General features: G+C 37.5%; 1 long non-coding RNA gene across 1 annotated transcript in view; it reads right to left on the bottom strand.

The window, feature by feature from the left end:
* LOC116273694 overlaps positions 1-18,428 on the bottom strand; it is a 35,145-nt gene extending 16,717 nt beyond the window's left edge. The window contains exon 1 of the long non-coding RNA XR_004182015.1: positions 16,868-18,428. This is a non-coding gene — a long non-coding RNA (uncharacterized LOC116273694). The remainder of the gene's footprint in view (positions 1-16,867) is intronic.
* Between the last annotated feature and the right edge of the window lie 1,310 nt (positions 18,429-19,738).

Below are 19,738 nucleotides of genomic sequence, written 5' to 3' on the forward strand. Positions count from 1 at the left end.
ACAAACTTTATCATGTTGATTGAGTCCATTTAAGTTAATACACTTACTGGCTTAGGTTTAAAGAATTTGGAGGAAGTACAAATAAATGAAAAGGAAAGATAAAAGTATATCTTAAAGGAGGACTGCTGTAAAAAAATACCTTAGACTGGTTGGCTTTTAAACAAAACAAATTTATTCCTCACAGTTCTGGAGGATAGGAGGCCTAAGACGAAAGCTCCAGCAGAATCAGTGTCTGATGAGGACCTGCTCTCTGGTTTGAAGGTGAGACCTTCTGACCATGTTTTCACATGGTGGGAGGCATAAGGCAGCTCTCTGGGGCCTCTTTTGTAAGGGCATTAACCTCATTCATGAGGGCTCCGCCATCATGATCTAATCACTTCTCAAAAGACCTGCTTCCTACAGTGGTAATTATGTTTTAACATATAAATTTTGGGGGAACAAAAATATTCAGATTATAGCAACAGGAAATTTAAAAAAATGCAGTTGGGAAATGGACTAAGTTTGTTCATTTACCTTCTTTAATAAAGTAGAGTAATTTGCCAGTCCAAGTAGAAAATGCATTAAGATTGGCCTGATAGCACTATGATGCTTTGTTTTGTAGTTGTAGAGAATATTTTTGAAAGTATTAATAAATAGGTTGGGAAAATATTAAATATATAGTAATAATATCTATGTATTTTTAAAATTACATATGAGATTTTTAGTAAAGGAATACGTATACTTTCTGAGTATTGGGAAATACAGACAAGGAATGTTTTAACTTTCATTTAACACTGAAAACAAGGAAAGCAAAGGGGAAATAATAGAAATTAATACGATCTTGAAGATTATCAATGAAAAATATATCATTACTTAAATTTATGACAGATTTACTATTTTATTAGCTAAGTGTGCTTAGACCATAAATAACCATATTAAAATTAAAAGTTATTATACTTTAAAATTTCAGTTTTAAATATATTGATCTATCAAAATTTATCCTGTTATTTAAAAATGTACTAGCATGTTTTGGTTATGGGACTTGCACTTTTGATCAGTGCTACAAGATTTGGAGATTTAATATTTTAAAATGATTAAATCATATCTAAGCATATTTAAGCATATTTAATCATATTTAAACATATTTTAATGTCGTTTCAAACGTTTCTTTAAAATATATGCCAAGTAGTATTTTTTAATGCAAAGATACCCATGAGGTTTTAAAACTTTATTAGCAATTTTACTCAACATTCTTTTATTACCAACTTGGTTCTACTGGAAAGTCTGATATTTCTATATTTTCCTATAATTCATTTGCAAATTAAAAAAAAATTTGAAAGTAAACTGAATAGCAGCTTAATATAACCTTATTACTTAGTTTTATAGGCTCTACCTTATTCTCCAAAATTTATATGCTGAAATCCTAACCCCTAGTACCTCAGAATGTAACCCTTTTTGGACGTAGGCTCTTTAAAGAGGTAAGTAAATTAAGTAAGGCCATTAGGGTGAGCCCTAATTTAATGACTTGCATTCTTATGGAAAAAGAAATTTGGACACAAACATATACAGAAGGAAGATGATGTGAAGACTCAGAGAGAAGATAGTCATCTACAAGCCAAGGAGACAGACCTGGAGCAGGTTTGTCCCTTACATCCCTGTTTGTCCATGCCTAGGCTTCCAGTGACCAGAAATGTAAGAAAATAAATATCTGTTGTTGAAGCCACCCCATCTGTAGTACATTGTTACACCAGCCCTAGCAAATGAATGCAACTGGAATTTACAGCAAAGATAATAATCTAGGGCAGTGGCACCTAGCAACTTGCATGCATACATTTTAGTAGTTTATGAATAGTTTAATCTCTATCATATGATTGTTCATCACAGATGTCTTATAATGCACAACCTACTTATCCTTTCACAAGTAGCAGAAATAGTAGAATTGACTATAGATTTTGAGTGCATTGCATGTGAATATGTGGTATTGCTAAAAATATTACAAAACATAAACAAGGAGTTCCACATCCAGCATGGGAGTGTTAGGTGCTCTGATGACACCTGCCCCAGTGAAATTAGTAAATATTACTAAAAATAGTGACCACTTAAACTTTCTGAAAATGGCCCTAAGGGCATACAGCAAGTGAAAAAAAATTATTCAAGACAATATGCAAACAGTTGTTAAGAAATGCAAAACTCTGTGCTATTTCAACCAAAACCCACAGGACATGTCCAACCTCCCAGGTCACTGAGAGAGAAACTCCACATCATCTGCTACAGCCAAAAAAACAAGGTGCACTCTCCACCCAAATCCCTGTCAGAGGATAATCTTCCTGAGAGGGACAGTTATATAGGAGTTAATAAGAAATTATTGGCCAGGTGTGGTGGCTCATGCCTGTAGTCCCAGCACTTTGGGAGGCTGAGGCAGGCAGATCATTAGGTCAAGAGATCAAGACCATTCTGGCCAACATGGTGAAACCCCATCTCTACTGAAAATACAAAAATTAGCTGGGCATGGTGGCACACACCTGTAGTCCCATCTACTTGGGAGGCTGAGGCAGAAGAATCACTTGAACTCTGGAGGCAGAGGTTGCAGTGAGCTGACTTGGTGCCACTGTATTCCAGCCTGGCAAGATAATGAGACTCTGTCTCAAAAAAAAGAAAGTATTTAGGCATTTAAAAGAGTTCTCAGTGGAATTTTCCTTTAATAAAAAGCAGCCACCAGATCATTTCCTTTCTAACAAAAAGTAGCCTGAAACATCAAGCTGCAAGCATAGAAAAGCAAGCCAGAATTTTGCATAGGTGAATGCTGGCAGGTATGCCAGAAGCCAGGTATATCTAACATGGCAATTCCTTCTTCCCTTTTCCTTGTCACCATGTGTGCAGGTGCCATGGTGCTGGCCAGGTAAAAGCCCCATTTGCATAAGAAAAGATTAAGCTGGAAAGGACGGCCTCTTTGTGGGCTATGTAAATGTCACACCTGGTCAAACCAGTCCACTAAACTTTATGTAAATCAAACACAATTTCCTCAAGCCCCTCTACACAATCAACCATATCTTGCCCTAAACCCAAAACTCACATGGGCATCTCCTTCCTCTGCATGGAGAAACTCTCTCCTCTTTTGCCTGTTAAACTTTCCACTCTTAAACTCACTTCGTGTGTGTGTGTGTTTGTGTCTTTGTGTGTGTGTGTCCACATCTTTGTTCTCCTTAATGCGAGAGAACGAACCCTCAGGTATTTCCTGAGACAGTGATGTCACTTCATTTTGGGAGCTCGTCCAGGATCTGAATTGGAACGGAAGTTATAATCATCAGAGGGAGCAGTGAGTGTAGGAGTGAACCTTAGCTTTCAACTGTATCTTTTCATTTTGAGGCTCTTGGTCTCCATTTAAAATTAAATCAAATCAGTAAGAGGCATCCAACAGTCATTTAAATGCTGAAAAGGCAACTCCCATTCTTAAAGTCTCAGAAGTAAGGCTTGCTGGGGAGAACATGGAGAACCCCCCAATGCCTATGAGTCACTAGGCATGTTGGTCATGCTTCAAAACAGTTTCTTTTCAGGGAGGGCCTAGCCAGTATGTGGGGCTGGGAAAGGTGCTAAAGCAACGAAAGATTTCTACACCCTGGTGTTATCCAAAGGCTTCTGGACTAACCCCAGCCTTTGACCACCCGACTGGGTGCTGGTAAAGGAGTTTCCAACTATCCTGTCACAAAATGTCTTCCTTTCCTATTCATGATTGCCGTGTCTCCTATCCTCCTATCCTCTCTGGGTATGCAATGTATGGGAATTGTTACAGTTCAGGCAAATAGTACTGTTAGGAAAAAATATCAAATGCTGTAGTAACTGGGAATCCTATCTATTTTCTGTGATTCTCTAGGAGTCTCTCCCAATAATCACTTCTCTTTCTACCCTTCCTCTAGTGAGCATATGGCGTTTCTTTTTCTCTCTCTCTTTCTCTTTTTTTTTTTTTTTTTGAGACAGAGCCTCATGCTGTCACCCAGGCTGGAGTGCAGTGGCATGATCTTGGCTCACTGCAACCTCTGCCTCCCAAGTTCAAACTGTTCTCTGCCTCAGCCTCCCGAGTAACTGGGACTACAGGCGTGTGCCACCATGCCTAGCTAATTTTTGTATTTTGAGTAGAGGTGGGGTTTCACCATGTTGACCAGGCTGGTCTTGAACTCCTGACCTCAAGTGAGCTGCCCACCTCAGCATTACAGGCATGAACCACTGTGCCTGGCTGAGCACATGGTATTTCTAAGCCAACACCACCACCTAGTGGAATAGAAATCCTCTCCATGAGGCAGGGTTTCAGTCTGTGCTTTGCCCAAACACCCTAGCTTCCCAATTCTCCTCCCTTTTTGTGACCCTATACTAGAGAGACCAGGCTGTATGCCTCTTCTGTGAACAGGAAAACTCTGCTTTCAACAATTAGGAGTAAAATTATTCCAAAGCCAAATTTTAGTCTGATACTGTCCTGTCATCAGGAAAACTGTCATTAGGTCCCTATGTTCTTTTAAGGCACCCATTCTGCCCCAAATTAAAACAGTACTTAATTAGTAAGGGGCTTTAAAGTCCAGAAGTTAGCCAGAACAATTCTCTAAGGGTCAATGCGTTAGCATGGGCTATAATAGTAGGATATAGAGTTCAATCTAGCACACTCCTGATCCATCTTTTGGGGATGCACACAGATCACATGAATCTAGGAATTCAAAGGGGAATCACAAGAGGAGAACTAGGGCTGCATGGGTACACATGACGAATCCCATCATCTGGTTTCTCTAGTTCTGTTGCTTGGAGGGTCACGCCTACAACCATGGACGGTACATCTAACAAGGGGCTGGGGTCCCTTGTTAGGACCCAGGAGGGAAAACAGTATGGGGGATACTCCTACTGTCTTCCTTTCTGCCCTAGGTCACACTGAAAGGAGGGAGACTAAGGGAAAGCCTCTTCTTCTCTCTTAACTTTCTAGATTGGTAACAGGCCAACTTCACCTTGCACCCGTCTGGAGTGTATTCTGAAACACTGGAACTTCTTTAACCCGAGGACTTTGAAGAGAAAAGTGACTCATTTTCTTTTGCACAATGTTGTGACCTTTGCAAGCATTGTAAAACCAACCCAGCTCTCTTAGTAGTCATATCAGGCAGTCTTATAAAGAATTAGAAAAGCAATTTTCGGGAGAACCATCTGAGAATCCCCCATATTTAGGGATCCCTCAAGTTCTCTTCTCATTACAGGACCTTAGGCAAATAAAGGAAGACTTAGTTCGATTTTCTGACAATCCCTACAAGTATATAAAAGCTTTCCAAAATTTAACTCAGGTGTTTAACCTCACATGGAGGGATGTTATGCTTCTCCCAAGCCAAACCGTAACTGTAGCTGAAAAGCAGGCATCTCTACAGGCAGCAGAGAATTTTGGAGATGAGAAATGTGTTTCCTATAATAAACTGAAAAAGAAGAAAGGAGATAGGGAAGACAAATAAATAATAGAAAAACATTTCAAATAGGAAGTATTTCCTCTTGACAACCCTGATTGGAACCCCAATAGTTCTGCAGATGAATGGAAAAGGAAACACTTTTTAATGTGCATATTAGAGGGCCTATGAAGAAAGAGGGCCAAACCTCTTAATTACTCTAAACTGTCTATGGAAGAAAACAAAAGTCAGATGAGAATTCCACAGCCTAAATGAAAAGGCTGAGAGGCACTAATAAAACACACCTTCTCATCCCCTGATTCAGTCGAGGGACAGCTCATTCTAAAGGACCATTTTTATTACACAGACAGCTCCCAGTATTAGAAAAAAACTACAGAAGCAGGCTATAGGAACAGATAGCACCTTGGAGAACCTTCTGAAGGTGGCCACTTTGGTAGTTTATAATAGGGGTGAGGAGGAGGCCCAAGAGAAAGAGGGAACTCAGGAGAAGGACAGAGGCTCTAGTAGCTACTTTGCAGTCTTGCAAAGTCCAGGATCCCTGAGATGCATCTCCTAATTGCTATCGGTGTGGCAAGTCAGGGCACTTTTAAAATAAAGTGTCCAGGCAGCAAAAAGAAGCCACGTCAACCCTGTCCAGCCTGTGGCAGAGACCACTGGGGATCAAACTGCCCCCCGGAGATGGAGGTCACTGAGTTCAGAACCAGTCTCACAGCTGGTCCAGCAGGAGGAGGGTCCCAGTGCTCAAACCCCTGGCTCCAATAGCTCAAACTGTCATTACAGGACAGGAGCCTAGTGTAATTCTGAAAATTAAAGGAAGGAACACTACAGCCAGTCTCTCACTCTTCTCCTTTCTAATCCAGACCTTTCCACAGCCTGATCATAAGGGCCATCTCAGCAAAAACTCCACTCTAATCCAATATTTTTCTCAACGCCTTAGTTGCAGCTGGGGGGAATTATTATTTACAGATGCCTCCAGGCTATTGCCACAGTGGCTATACTCATCAGATAAGCCTCCAAGTTGACCCTAAGGAATAACAGTTTACACTCCATGTAATGCGCAGGATCACTGTCCTCTAAGGGGAATCTTTGGCTAACAAACAGCCAGTAAAGCAAGAAATTCATAAGGCAGGATATGCAATAGTCACTGTAACTGATGTCACCGAAAGTGTGTCTCCTTTTCTAGGCACAAGCATTCAGTTAGCTGAACTGATAACTCCTGGAACAATACTTAAATTAAGCAAGTGATAGGTAGCTCACATTTACACTGACTCCAAGGATGCTTTCTTAGTTCTCCACGCTCATGCTGCCATTTGAACGGAAAGACATTTTCTTATCACTAATGGATGTCCTATAAAATATCACCAGGAAATTAACAGGTTATTATCCTCAGTTTTCCTTCCTCAAGAAATAGCAGCAATGCATTGTGGGGGACATCAAAAGGGAACAGATGAAGTAGCAGAAGGATTTAGGTTAGCTGATCAGGCAGCTAAGTAAGTGGCAAGGAAGCCTCAAGGCATCGACACACTTCAATCCCCTTTAATCCGGGAAGGCTCTGTAAAAGAAATTAACCCTCGGCACTCCCCTGTAAAAATAAAATGGACCATTTCTTGAGGGTGTACTTTCCAGCCTTCAGGATGGCTACAGTCAGAGGCTGGCAAACTTCATTTGTCAGCCTCCAGCCAATGGAAAATCCTTAAAATCCTTCGCCAGACTTTTCACTTGGGAAAGGATAAAACTTATCAATGTGCTCAGAGATTGTTTTCAGAAGAAAACTTACTAAAAACCAGTCAAACAGGTTGTAAATGCCTGTAAGGTCTGTCTTAAAAATAATCCTCTAAACAGATGGCTCTTTTCTCCTCAAACCCAAAGGATAGAAAGCTATCCAGTGGAAGAATAGCAGGTAGACTTCATCCACATGCCAAAATCAAAGGGCATGCAATGCCTCCTGGTATGGGTAGATACTTTCACTAACTGGGTAGAGGGATTTCCATGCTGTATGGAAAAGGCCTCTGAGATAATAAAATTACTAGTTAATAAAATAACTCCCCACTTTGGCCAACCTAAGTACCTTCAAAGTGACAGTGGCCCCTCATTTCATCAGACGTCACACAGGGAATCTCAAAAAGCACTAGGCATACACTGTCATCTCCATTGTGCTTGGAGACCGCAGTCCTCAGGAAAGGTAAAGAAAACAAATGATATTATCAAGAGACTCCTCAGAAAACTCTCCCAGGAAACTCACCTTCCTTGGGTCACTTTTCTTCCCATGGCCTTACTATGGGTAAGAAACACACCTTACAAAATGCTCTATAGATGGCCTTCATTACCAATGATTTGTTATTAGATCAGGAAACCTCTAAGTTGATTAAGCATATTGCCTCTCTGGTTCACTTCCAGCAGGAATTAACACAACAATTGGCAAAAGTCCAAACCCAAGAAATAGAACCACCTTTATTTAACCCAGGATACGTTGTATTAGTATAAACACTGGTCTTTCTCTCGTCTTCCCTAAGCCTGAGCTGGGGAGTGCCCTACACTGTTCTTCTTTCAATGCCCTTGGCAATAAAAGTTACAGGAATCAACTCTTGGATACATTGCACTCAAGTCAAAGCCTGGAGAGCTAAGGGAGCACCTCTGGCAGCCCAGAGGAACGTCCTAAGTATCAACGTGAAGAAATAGAAGATCCTAAGCTGAAAATCATAAAAGATAAGTAACTGAGTGAGGGCTACTCATCCTACTGAGTCCTACCTTTGCCTCACCAAATACTTTTCGTCATGCAGACGTTTCCTCTCAAAATTCACCACCAAATATTAGAACTTTGTTTTAACATATATTTACAAGGAAATTTTTAATCATTCATGGGATTGCATTTGTAACTTTGTAGAACCCCAAAGGGAAATTCCATATCTTAGCAAGTAAAATTTTAAATAGAAATTATCTACGACACCACCCTTGCAGGAATTGATATACTCACTCTATGATTTGCAGTAGAACTATACACTGTGACACCCTCAATGTGGAATTCTGGTTGTAAAATTCTAATTGCTGTAATATTCTGCCTAATTATCATCTTTTTAACAGGATTAACAATTGTGGGAAAGATTTAGCCAAGGTTGTTTTGCTTAATTATTATCCTTATAGCAGGGGTAATAGTTACAGAAAAGATGTCAGCATGAAAGATTTACTGTCACTGAGCTTGCTAGGACATTTTATTGATATTGGTAATACGGTGCACTCTAGCTATGAAAAGAAGTTTATAAAGAATATAGATTTTATATAAGCAAGGATCTTGTATGGTAAATTCTTGTCCTAAAAGGAAACAACTGGAGGAAGGGTGTTTAGGAGAAGTCAGAAAGTTTAAGAATGTTGTCAGATGGTCTGTGAAAGTCATGAAAGGATGAATAATTGAAGAAAAGAAATTGCCAAGATTAACACTAAAGTTACTTTAGCCACCCAACAAAATATTTCTCCCAATCATATTACAAATTTTAAAAAGTAGCCTAGACCAAAAATTATCTTCTAATGGTGAGTCTGGGGGAGGGGGAATATATGTATTTTCTCAAAGGAAAATATTACTTATATGTTAACACTTCTGGTAAAATACAGCAAAATCTGGTGGAAGCAAGCTAGTTTTAAAATCCATTAAAATAGTTAACTGGTATCAAACTTCACTGTCATAGTTATGGCCTACAGTACCCACACTAATAATAGTAATCTTAATACTCATGTTCAAGTCCTATATTCTAAACCTTCTTGTAAAATTTATCTCTTTTTGCCTAGAAGCAATCAAACTCTAAATGATGCTGCAAACAGAATCATGCATGAACACGCCATTCTTCTGAGGACCCTTAGCTCAACCCCAAGAGGAGCCCTAGCTGCTGTTCCCCCAAACAATGCCCCCTTTTAACAGGAAGTAGCCTGAAAGAGTCGTTGTCCAACATGCCCCAAAACAGTTAGAAATACTTCTCCTGAGGAGGGAAATGATATAGGTATTAATAAGACGTTATTTAGGCAGTTAGTGAGGATAAATGAGTTCTTGGTGGAATTTTCCTTTAATAAGAAGAAGCCCCCAAACCATTTCTTTTCTAACAAAAAGTAGCCTGAAAAATCAAGCTGCAAGCAGAGATAAGCAAGCTAAAACCCTGCATAGGTGAATCCTGGCAGCTATGCCAGAAGCCAGCTATAGCCAACATGGCGATTCCTCCTTCCCTTATCCTGCCCATCCCAATGTGTGCAGGTGTCATGGCAACAGCCAGGTAAAAGCGCCATTTGCATAATAAAAGATTAAGGTGGATGGCTAGCCTCTTAGCAGGCTATGTAAATGGCACACCTGATGAAACCAATCCTGTACACCCTATGTAAATCAAACACCGCCTCCTCAAGCCCCTCTATAAAATCAACCAAATCTCACCCGAGATTTGAAACCAACTTGGGCATCCCCTTCCTCTGCACAAGGAAGCTCTCTCTTCTTTTGCCTATTAAACTTTCTGCTCTTGAACCCACTTTGTGTGTGTGTGTGTGTGTGTGCGTGTGTGTGTGTGTGTGTGTGTGTGTGTTTGCATCTTTGTTCTCCTTAGCGCAAGATAACAAACCCTGGGTGTATTCCCAGACAATGATGCCCGATGCCGCTTTGACAGAACATCAGCATTTTCCATTTGCCCCTAGCTGCCTCCTTCTGAGGTTAACATCTGCACAATTGAGGCCTAGAGGTAGGATGTCCCTTCACCTTCCCAACCTCCAGCTACCTAAAGAACAGCACTGCTGAGAATAGTGGGACCCTAATTTCTCTTGCCTTGGCTCCTGGGGTGTGTGAAGCCTGGATGTCTGAGACACATCTCAGTTAATTTAGAACGTTTATTTTGCCAATGTTGAGGATGCAGGCTCATGACACAGCCTCAGAAGGTCTTGATAACATGTGCCCGAGGTGGTCAGAACAGAGTTTGGTTTTATACTTTTAGGGATACATGAGACATCAATCAACATATGTAAGATGAACACCGATTTGGTCCAAAAAAGGCGGGACAACTCGAAGCAAAGGCAGGACAACTTGAAATGGGGAACGGGCTTCCAGGTAAGTCATAGGTAGATAAGAGACAAATGGTTGCATTCTTTTGAGTTTCTGATGAGCCTCTCCAAAGGAGGCAATCAGCTATGCATCACAGTGAGCAGAGTGATGACTGAATAGAATGGGAGGCAGGTTGGCCCTAAGCAGTTCCCAGCCTGACTTTCCCCTTTAGCTTAGTGATGTGGAGGCCCCAGGATTTATTTTAGTTTTACGGGAGGAAGTGACACATCGAGAGAATCCAGCTGAAAACACTTGGGCCGGCTGCCCTGCCCATCTGCTAAGCACACAGCTCCTGAAGTGGGAATGTCTGCTGAGAAAGAAGTGAATAATTATCCCTGCTCCCAGATACTACCAGAGCAGTAGCTCAGAAATTTTGGGGCAAAGCAAACTGTAGAAGAGAGCCCTAATTCTGCCTCCAGAGGAAATGACATAATTAGAACGGTTCATGGAGAAAAGCAAGCCTAGAGGTACTCTCAAAAATAGTGAAAATTATGCTGAAAGGGAATTGGGAGATTAACTCATTGCAGATGTAAGTCTGCTAGGTGTTTTTTGTTGTTTTGTTTTGTTGTTGTTTTTGAGACAGAAGAGTTGCCCAGGCTGGAGTGCAGTGGCGCGATCTCGGCTCACCACCTCTGCCTCCCAGGTTCTCCTGCTTCAGCCTCCTGAGTAGCTGGGTAGTACCCGCTACCACACCCAGCTAACTTTTGTATTTTTTAGTAGAGACGGAGGCTCACCATGTTGGCCAGGCTGGTCTCCAACTCCTGACCTTGGGTGATCCGCCTGCCTCAGCCTCCCAAAGTGCTGAGATTACAGGCGCGAGCCCCCGCGCGCGGTCGGGTCTGCTAGTTTTTAAAGAGGAACAGGGAAAGAGGTTGGAAATAACTTCTTCTGGTCACAACACATCTTAAACACTGTACTCAGGAGCTATCTCCTCAAATAAGCTGGATTAGTCATTAAATTATTTTGTGTCTAAAGGCATTGCTAAAAACAATTGATTAATCAGCCAGCAATTAATGGAGTTTACACTTGAGTGTGGTTAAGAAAGAGACAGCCAGAGAAAGAGAATCCCACCATACTACCATCATCCCAGGTGACTGTGCAAACCCAAGGCTGTGGCCTCTGGTGAGCAGCATCAGAAGCTTCACACTGCAGAGTAACGTTGAGGTTGGGGTGAGTGCGTATGGCAGTAGGAGGAGTCATTAGCAAAATAATCCCGGCAGTCACTAAAGTAGACAAATAAATAATAACCAACTCTGGATGTGGGGGAAGGTGAAAACCAATACACTGGGTTGCGGCAATATACAGTTAATTCTTATTACCATAGGCAGTTATGTTCTATAAGTTGCCACAAACACTGAATTAATAAATACTAAACTATTTGCTTTTGGGGAAAATACAAAGATAGGTTCCAGCGAGCCAAATTTTTGTCAACTAATCAATGCATAACCTTGTTATTTGTATGTTTCTGTTCTGTTTGAAGAAACTTCATGTAATATATATTCTTGATTCATTAGCATTAAACTCAAGGCCAACAGCACTATTACTCACATCTCAACAAAGTTTATCTAACATACATATTTTCTCCATAGAGCCTCCTTGCACTTGGGACAAAAGACAGAACTTTAGCACTATGCTTGGGGATCATTTTAAACAGTGAAATAGCACAAAAAAAAAGTGGCTCTGACAGACTGTGAAAAGACACTTGTTTATAGTGTGAGATTGCCATGTTTGACCTCAGTTGAGAACATGTGCATTGGGTGACTAAAATATGTTACGTCCCTTCTCCTATCCATGAAAGACCACAAAGGTACAGTGAATATTGATTTGGGCGGGGGAGCAGGGGGTGTCAAATTTTAGCAAGTAGGTAAATTCACAAATATGGAATTTGTGAATAATGAAAACCAGCCATATGATCTAAATGGCCCAATTTCCAACAAAAACCATTACTAGACATTCAAAGAAACAGGAAAATATGACCCATATAGATTTTAAAAAGCAGGCAACAAAAATGATGAAAGCAAACAGAATTCACATTTGAAATACAAAGACTTTAAAGTAGCCCCTGTAAATAAGCTTAAAAAACTAAATGAAACCATGATTAAACAAGTAAAGGAGGATATGATGACAGTGTTCAGAAATGCTGCTTGTGATTGGACTGATGATGCATACATGCCCGGATATAAATGCTCATTTTGTTTAGTAAGAATAAGACGCAGTTAATTGTTGGAACAGGTCACTGAAAAACTGGTGACTGACATAAATTCATGTCATAAAATATGAGCTATTTATATGACATATGTAAATGATGCTTTTATATTAAGCCCAATGAAATAAAGTTTAAAAATTCAGAATGTTATAAGAAAGCATGATGAAACTATTTTTCATCTTTACATTTTTATACTTCCCATGTCCTTTTATTGCTTATTTGTTTAAGGTATATCTTTTGTAAGCAACATACACCTGAGGTTTTTTAAAGATAATATTTAATTTGTGCATTTTAACAAGTGACTTAAAATCTGTTTATAATTTTGACTATTACTGATATATTTGAACTCATGTCTACTATTGCCTAATATGTTTAGTCTTTATTATGATTTTATCTTTTTCTTCAAATTCTTTCTGAATTTCTCTTATATTATTTCTTCTTGTGCTTATATGGAAATTGTATTAACATTATGTTATTAATTACTTCAATATTTTATCAACCATACTTACCTTCATAATTTCCTGAGTCTAATGTAAATTAGTGCTTTAATATTACCCTTCCTCAAACTAGGTGAATCTCAATGCTAAGTCTTCTATGAATTATTTTATTATCTAGCTGTATTGTTGAGTCCATTGTGTCTTGTTCAACATGTTTTCTATTTTATTCCCATTTTCCAGCATGTTCTGAGAAACTTAGATTGTATATTCTGTGACTTATTTTTTTAGCTGCAGGCTATTTCTTTTCATGCTGATAGGTTTATATCTTAATTTTTTTTTTTACTAGAATCTATACAATATAAATTATTGTCTCTCTACCCCAAAATATCTCTATCTACTGTGTTCTTATTTTAACTGATCGTTTAGCTAGGTTTAGAATTCAGCATTGACAGTTATTTTCCTTCATTTCTTTGAAGATATTAATTCAATTTATGTCTGAAATAAATTTTACAGATAAAAGTTAGATCGTGCAATGCCATTTATCTGTTGATCATCTGTTTTATCTCCTGAGTAATCTTTATTTTTGCTTTATCACTGTAATTATTTATTTTAGGTATACAATTTCTTGGTTTGGATGTGTTTTACTTTCCTCTTCAGCACTAGATATTTATTTTATTTTTAGGGATTTATATATTCCTTCAACTCTTAAAAATCGTCAGACATATCTTTTTTTGTTTTTGTTTTTTAAACAATGTCTCTGAACTGTGTATTCTTTGATTGTCTGGAACTTGTGCTAGACATCTGTTGGAGCATCTCAATAGGTTCCCCATTTCTCAAATTCATTTTTATGTTCTAATTTTCATGTATCTTTTTATCATTAATTCTACATTCTGGTTTGTCCATACCACCTGTTTTTTCCATCATATTAGCAATATATATATTATGTGTGTATATTTATATCTATATCTATATAATGTGTGTAAATTTATATCTGTATGCTCCTATTTGGTCTTTTCAGTTCTCTTAGACCTTGAATGTGTCTGCTTCTCAGTGCTTCATAAATTGTTATTCTTTCTTTTTGGCTATTTCTACTTTTATTCCTTTGAGTTCTTCATAATATTTATCTTAGGTCTTTTTCAAATTGCTCATTGGGCTTAATTCATTGGAATGGATTAACCCATTTATTGAAATTGTTGGCTATTGTTTATTAATTTAGTTTTTCTGTTATGTTGTGAAATTTAGGCTGCAGGCTCATCTTAAGAGCTGCTTCTCTTCATTTTTCTCCTTCCTTCTCTTTCTTCTTAAATCTACTTTCCTCTAAACCCATAATATCATGACCTCCCTTTCATGTCTGAAATTATGTTTTACTCTACCTGATAAAACAGGTTTTTTATTTCAAACTCTGCAATTATATTGGTAATCCAGGGCTGTCATTCTGTGGAGGCAGTATTGATCCATTTTGATGGTCAGTGCTTGTCTTGCTCACGGTCCTGGTCATGTGGCTCCCCCAACTGCAACAACAACTCAATGCCAAATGTAGACCTATGCAGTCATTGTGGGTATTTAACCCCCTTTCCCAGGAATAGAGAATATACCATTGCTTTAGTCATACAGAGTGAGCCTCGTTCTCCACTTTGCCATTTCTGAAACACATTTGCTTCCTTTTTTGTCCCCATAGCCTGGAATTCAGGTCTATGCCTTCTACTTCTGCCCATTTCTCTGTGTTTTGGGTGAACAGACCTTTTATATTGTCTCTGACCATGGTTTTGTCATTTTAATTTGTTTTGACAGATATTTAGCCCATACTTTTTCTAAGTTTAATTAGGGGTATTGGCTATTTCTCTGTGATTTCACAGTACAACCTTGACATGAAGAGAATATATTTCAATAATCAAAGTCGGATAGAGATGGCTGAAGAGACAACTAAAAAATACATGCTGTATCATCAGAAGGTGCAAATGGTCATAAAGTTTACTTTTCTACACGTTTCCTCTTTTAAACTGAAGATAATCTACCAGGGTAATTACACGTTATTCTTCTGATTTTAAATTTTATTATTAAATTATCATTATTTCCTTTTACAATATGCAGTCTTTTAAATTTTAATGCCATAAAGTTCCAGAATATGTCATTGCATTGTCTTCTGTATTTGAGTCTTTGTGCTTTTATTACTTACCTGCCTATCCTATTTAATGATATAGAAATATAGAAATCTGCTTTAGAAATTCAAAACATGTTTTCTCAACTTATCATGTGTTAAGTAATGACATATATATATATGTGTGTGTGTGTGTGTGTGTGTGTGTGTCTTTGCCCCAAGTTCCTGACACAGAGCACCTAAAACCCTGCTTGACAGGGATGGTAGGAGAGTAATTGTTCTAATATTTGAATTTTGACTGCAGTTCCTGACACAGGGCTCCTAAATAACCTTGGAATTTAGTGCTGTGTAATCCCAGCACTTTGGAAAGGCGAAAGAATCACTTGAAGCCAGGAGTTCAAGACCAGCCTAAGCAACATAGTGAAACCCCCACCTCAAAAAAAAAAAAAAATTAAAAAGAAGCTTAGAACTTTCAACCTCATCAAGTAGAACAAAAATTTGAGTCATTAGCTAACACATTTCCCTCCTATTGGGAAGTAAAATTAAGATAAAAAGAGTATTAAAGCAGTAAGTATTTATCAAAGAAAATTGATGTTTTTATTTCTTTTGATTGCTCAACTGCCAAGCACATAACAGATGCTCAACAAATGTTTTTTCATTGTTCTTCTCTTTTAATTCATTCATTTAGTGTTTGGAGTTTATATAAATTTCACATAATAATTTTATGGGTCTTCTGATTTAACAACTAAGAGAATAACACTAAGGGTGTTGAGAGAGTTTTGAAAGGTGGTCTGTGTATCATGCATTATGATTTACATCCTGAAATGAAATGCCAACCAAAACATTTTTTACAGACAATATTTAGTAAACATTAGTAATGTTTTAATAAACTTTTGTGGTGTGTAGGTTGCAGAGATAATATAAATGCTCCTTATGAAGTCCACAATTAATAAGTCCAGGAGTTAAAACTGAAAGAAAACCAGGATGTTCTAAGAGGGATATGGTGGCACAATGAATTATCCTTCCTCATCTCATTCATTAGCTATTCTTATAAGATTATATATGTACTTTGTTTCTTCTTTGGGTACTGTTAAAGTAAAAATATAACACAACAAAAACAAAAACTAATTTTTTTCTTTGTATGCTTACAGATGAAATTCAAAAACAGCAGATAAACTAGTCACTATCATCATTTAAGTTAACTGTCAGCCTTTGGAATGTGCTGATTTTACAAAAACATGGCTCTTTAAACTTTTCTTCATTTCTTTTCTGTATGCTTTGTTATCCTTAGAATTAATCCCATGAAGTCCTTCTGTCATTTTAATTTATCAACACCATTCCTTAGAAGTGTTTGCAAGTATAATCCCATTGCGACACACAAATTGTGATAAACTATGGGACCAAATCATGCTTCTTAATGAAATCATACATTTGCATGGATTGAAGCTGATACACAAAACATGTCTGCAAACAGCCTGATACTAGCCAAGTTTTGTTGATTCCCACAATAAAATTGTACTTGTATTGTATTTGTATTGCAGCTTGAAAATTCAAATGGAAATAGTCTGACATATTTACACCAGAAGAAAACTTTAAATGCAATGTAAAATTAAAATAAATTTTATTTTGTTAATTCGTATTAATAAAAACAATTACCTTAACATTGGCATGATTTCCTCTGTTTGATCTTCCAGTTTCATGTTTTTGACTCAGCAATCTTTATCTTTGTCGAGTTGATTACTTATAATTTCATAGAGCCAAGATTCCTGGGAATGCATCGCTGAAAATGAAGTATGAATTTTATGTTTTTTAATATAAATTCAGTCTGAGGGATTTGTGATGATTGCTAATGCAAATCCCAACAAGAGAATATTTTATTTTGCTCCTTTGAACCAAGAGATAAGATTTTACAGTTTAAATGGTTACCAGTGTTGGTGCATTAATACATTTATAGAAAATAGATGTACCATTTTCTTAATATATACATTATTAGATAGAAAAACAAATCCTAATTTTCTTTGCAAACCCATAATATTCTCTGAAAGAAAGACAGAGAGTACTCTTTATAAGGAACCCATAAACTATTCAAGTAGAATAAGCACTTAAAATTTGTCTATCTTCATCTCATTCTCAATTAAAGAATTTCTTCTTCAGGTTTGTTAGATAATCATTCGGTGTCTACTGGAGGAATTTCAAAGATGTGAGCCTACTAGTCTCTTTCAACTAATACTTTCAACATTTTTTCTTTATTTTGTAGTTTTCTTCCCTTTATTTTGTAGTTTTCACAGTATTTATGGAACACCGTGCTAGGAATAAATAATTAAACTGAGCTTGCCTTTAAGAACCTGTCGTCAATGGGAAAAACACAACAACAGCTGCTAATTCCTACCTCAGCTCAGATGAAGCATTTGAAGAGAAGTGTGTCCCTCAGTTTCTCTTTCTAGGTTAGAAATCTGTGCGTGAGTACATAGTAGCTCAGGTGACTGTGTCCAGACATTATCCCCCTTGTCACCTTCCCTTAATGCTCTCTAGTTCAGCAATACTCTTTCATAACATGGAACCAATACTTACTATTAGACCTTTAGATATGTATGCCCATAGCAAAGAAAAAAAAAATATGACCAACATTACTTATTCCTTTGGTAATTTTAATTTAAATATACACCATTTATTATATTTTCCCCTGTCTTATATTCATTATTTTGAGTCTATTGTCTCAGGTTACCAAACATAGTTTACGTTATTTTTCATAGCATGGTGGCATCCATAATTTTTTCAATTTCCTTTTCTATATTGTAATCTGATTATTCAATAAAAATAAGGTGGGGTCAATGACAAAACTCTAAACTATATGATTATAGACCTCTCTTGATTGGGACATGAAGTCTGTGGAAAAAGCAATGGTGTATACGTTTTTTAAGAAGGTTATTCAGTTTTAATGTGATATTCAAATAGGTCTTGAGACTTCATCTTTCCCTAGTATATTTAAGAATTAGTCCTCAAAAATAAATTAATAATGTCAAAATGCATTAAATCTGAATTTAGACTAATATTATTTCGTCTACAGTATGTATGATACAGCCTTCCTTTAAGGCATGATTTTGGTGTTACATTTATAATCCACAGTAAGCAAATTCCTTACTTAACATTAACATGTTTCACAAAAAGATAAACACCAAAGAGAATACATTTCTTTAAAAAAACAAAAACAAAATAAAAACACTTATTTCCATAAGGTGCAAATATATTTTAATTACTCTAATAAAATATCTTGAATTAATGCATTTATTTATGCATTTTGAAGAACCCATGCCCCCTTAATCACAAAAATCGGCAGTTGAAAAATATTTTGTTGGAGTTTTGTGATGTACTTTCAAGGAGATACACAATGTCTAAGTAATCATGTAATCTCAGTAATCTCTGCATGTTTTGATAAATAAAATTTACAAATATCTCTATATTTTAATTTAAAATTTTGTTGTTTTAATAAATTAATAAACAAAACAACAATGACTGTGATGCTAATCTAAGTTACTCACACTCCTTTGACACTATTTGTTTCCATAGTAACACTTTCTTCTCTTATCCAAACACTTATTACTTGTTTTTATTTTCTGCCCTTAACTTCTAAGTTTACGAAGGACTATTTCTATCTTATTCTCTGTAATATCAGAAATTCTAGCATGGGGTCAGGCATACAATGCCTGGGCACTGACTGTCTTTGACTGAATTATAAAACAAAGTGAAGGTAAAAGTTCTGGGAAACAGAAGATTGAGAACTTCAACTAAATATTGCTTAACTTTGGCCACATTTCACCCTTGAGAAAAGCAAGCGGATACAACTTATTATTTCTAAAGTCCAACTCAGCTATGGGGTTTTCATTATTTCATTTGTGGGCTAAGAATTGGCAAGAACTAAAAATATATGTAGAATGTTCTTTCCCAGAGGGCCTTATTAAATTTTAAGCCAGGCTCGACAGGCATGGATGTTAGGAGAGTCCAGGTGCTGTTTTAAACACCACATCCTTTTCAACAATGTAGAAGCTGCTTTCCCCTGCTAGGAAACATACTAGAACCCTTCACACTCATCTTCCCACAGTGGAGGGGCAGCCATGCACTTCCTGGAGAATAAGCACATACTCTGCAGTGCGCACAAGGAGCTGGCTCAATTCTATGGGAATGAGGAGTAGCTACAATCTCACTGTGTTAGGGCATAATAGAGTCCTTTAACTACACATCTACAGGGCTTCCTTAGCTGCTAGGAGACCCCACTCAAGTGTTCAATGAAGGAAACCCTCTTGATTCAAAGATTCAGGATATGCGGATTTGAATATCCACTGCATCCTGCCCCCCTGGTGCCACTCTAGCCCTCTGTTGCCTGCAGATGGCCCGGCCTGGCAAACACTCTCCTTGTTCAAAGAGAGATTAGCAGGTGTTAAAGACCACTGGCTCCCAATCAAGTATTTCCCCTAATGTAATCAGAAAACTGAAAGAACATAGAAAAGGAAAGTTACAGATAGAAAGTTA

Source organism: Papio anubis, chromosome 2 (assembly GCF_008728515.1).
Source record: "Papio anubis isolate 15944 chromosome 2, Panubis1.0, whole genome shotgun sequence".
NCBI classification, from domain to species: domain Eukaryota; kingdom Metazoa; phylum Chordata; class Mammalia; order Primates; family Cercopithecidae; genus Papio; species Papio anubis.